This window comes from Aplysia californica, unplaced genomic scaffold (genome assembly GCF_000002075.1).
Source record: "Aplysia californica isolate F4 #8 unplaced genomic scaffold, AplCal3.0 scaffold00005, whole genome shotgun sequence".
NCBI classification, from domain to species: Eukaryota; Metazoa; Mollusca; class Gastropoda; order Aplysiida; family Aplysiidae; genus Aplysia; species Aplysia californica.
Window position 1 is genome coordinate 1,806,431 of NW_004797275.1, and position 3,079 is coordinate 1,809,509.

Sequence of the window (3,079 nt, forward strand, 5' to 3'; positions counted from 1 at the left end):
GATGAAGAGAGAGAGAGAGAGAGAGAGAGAGAGAGAGAGAGAAGGGGGGAGGGAGGGTACAGACAACGTAGAAAATGAAAAAAGATGCTAGGACGGGAGGCAAAAATGGTAACACAATTTCTGAGATTATTTATATTTCTATGTAACGTTTACAAATGTTATTCTCCGTCTCTTTCTTTGCTGTGAATCTAGAAGGTCGTGTTACAGATTCTATAATATTTTTCAAAAGAGTCTATGATACATTCCTACATGTTGATCGAGAAATGCATATGATGTTATATGCTTTAATGTTCTCTTCATATTGCATCTGATGCACGATGCTTTTATTTTCAGCTCATGTTGAAATCCTCTTTTTTAAATTATATAACTTGAGTGTTTTGTATCTATTATGCATAAATGTTTTATCATATCTGAAAGCCAAGAAGTATTCTCCCCTGAATAAAAAAGCATTGTCCCATTTTATCTATGCTATCTTACCTTATCTTAACTTATCTTATCTTATCTCATCTCATCTTATCTATCTTAAATGTTACACTGTCCGAATATAATAATATTATAATAAGAACACAAGAGTAAATATATTTGGTACACTCACTTGACTGAACCCAGGAGCTTTTATTCTCAAATGGCAATTATGTGTCGTATTAGCAGCAAACCAGAGACAATGTTTCGGCAAATTTTAAACCGATCATAAACAAGTCAGAAACACGATTTCACATTCCTCATAGAATGCACAGTTTGGCCTGCTTCTTAAGTTTCAGAGTAGGAAAAAAAAAGATCTGAGTGAGTGACGAAGTTATACTTCTTTTGAAAATGCCTCAATTGTTGAATAACCAGAATAAAAATTCCCCTTTGAGATAATCCTCTTGTCTTACTTACCTATAAAGAAGACAACTGAAGACCTCGTGTAAAACGGTGACAGTCCAATCTTCACAATCAACGACAACTTGGGCAATTGGTGGGTTAGGAAGAAAACCAATTGCTGTTTGGTGACACAAGGAATCAAGACGGCAACTGAATTCAGTGTTTGAAACAGATATAGTCCAAAGTATTCAGTTGTCAAATCCCAACATTTTCACTCGGAAAACGCACCTAATGTAAAAAATATATATATACATATTATATTTAAAAAAATAGAAATTGTGCTACTCTCGTTCAATTAAATTATAATACTTTTTTTCAGCCGTACTTTAAGTAAAAGCGGTCGTTTTGTGAAACCAAGTAATTAGTATTTGAAAAATTGTTGTTTTCCTATCATACAATTAGTGGACATACTTTATGTTATTTTTATCCTCCCACATGAACCAGAGAGGTCAACTAAAAAGCACAGGTGCTAACGCTTCACGTCCCTCCAACAAAATGAGCGCAATTACTGGTCTTGAAAACAAATTGTACAGTCGTAGCAGAATTGTACCACGTTCCTGCTGAAGTAAGCTTAGGCAATTATTGCAAAACTGTGTTATGTTCCATCTGAAAGTAAGTTAAACTGCATCATGTTCCATTCAAAAGTAAGTTTAACTGCCTCGTGTTCCATCCAAAAGTAAGTTTAAATGCATTGTGTTCCTTCCGAAATAAGTTTAAGCAGTTATGACAAAACCGCATCATGATCCATTCCAAGTAAATAACGCATTTATCGCAAAGCTGTATTAAGTTCCATCGGAAGAAAATAACCGAATAAAACTGGACGAGTCCCAGCGACGTCCGGTGAAAAAGTTCCAAGGCAGCATATTGGCCCAGGAGAGTCTTTCCTCAGACGTCAGCCCCCAGCCCTGATGACGTCGAAGCCCCAGGAAAGCCAGGTCCCTGGGTGGAAGTGACACCAATAAGCGGGCCGTCCCAGGCGCGATACCGCCCGCACATCCTTCTGATCGAATCCAAAACTTTGGAACAAGGGGAGTAACTCTAGACATTTCCTACTCCGGACATTAGGGGCTTCTCTTGACTACGGGACGTTCGCTTGAGACTTAGTTATGGCTCCTCGTTTTGTCATGTGTGACAGTTATCGAGTCCCTGAAAAGCGAGTTGTCGATTAGCTTAAACCTGTGGATTATATTACTTTATCTGGTCTGGTGCCTGGGTGCCAACATTTGATTGTAAGGCTCTCAGTTATGTAGGTCGTAAAGAGGTTTTAGTCCAGGGCGAAGTTAAATGGATCACCAAGCCAAAATGTAAAAAGTTTAGCTATCGAAAGTGTGGGGAATATCGGGTAAAAAAAGACAGACACACAATCATGGAAAAGGACACATACATTTACATAGTAGAAAAACACTTTGAAAATAACATTCTGTTCGATTGTTTAAACATAGCTATAATGAAGCATTCTGCCACGAAATCTAGAACTCCTTCAATCAAAGACTCCTCGGGAAACAACAGCCAAGCCTTTCCTCCCCCCCCCCCCACCCCCTCTCACTTTTCGATAAATTATTTTAGCTAGATCGCAGTGAAATCAGGCTCTCATAAAATTGTGGTCGCCTGGTGCTAATGGTATAACTGTAAAGCTCGTTAATTTGTCTTAATTTTAATGAACAAATATTCATCTATCTCAAACAGACTTCGAAATATTTACGGTTGAAGGAGTTGGGAGTTGCCTGGTGTAAGTGGTAAAATTAGCGAAAAATGGCCACCAAAAAGCAGAAATCCCAAAGTTTGAGTCTTCGTGGAAACTACAAACTTACGTTTGGTGTGTCTTTGATAAGCATTTTTTTTTTCGAGTAACAAAATAAGATAATTAGAACATGAAGAATGACAGAGTATAAGAATATTTGAGAAAACATAGACCCCCCCCCCCCCCCTCCCCCAACAAAAAATAAATTTTAAAAAAATAGATTATATAAGTATAAAATAAAACGACACTTAAACCAGAACACCAAGAGTATATTCATTATAAGATATTACATAACGTCACTGCGTTGTATAATATGAAACAGCAAAAATATCTCCTGTGATCCCACGGCTTTCCATAGATCACCTTGGCCGTTCCATCATTCAGCGCAGTCTCCCCAATCAATACGAACGACCGGGCAATCGTTCTCAACACGAGTTTTCGCATATCGAACGGTTCGACTGACATGGTGCGCGT

At 38.0% G+C, this 3,079-nt stretch overlaps 1 long non-coding RNA gene across 1 annotated transcript in view; it reads right to left on the reverse strand.

The window, feature by feature from the left end:
• The window catches only part of LOC106011319, a 26,815-nt gene extending 24,940 nt beyond the window's left edge, over positions 1-1,875 (reverse strand). The window contains exons 1-2 of the long non-coding RNA XR_001184720.2: positions 1,672-1,875; positions 880-1,092 (exon numbers count right to left, since the gene is read on the reverse strand). This is a non-coding gene — a long non-coding RNA (uncharacterized LOC106011319). The remainder of the gene's footprint in view (positions 1-879; positions 1,093-1,671) is intronic.
• Positions 1,876-3,079: the final 1,204 nt, after the last annotated feature.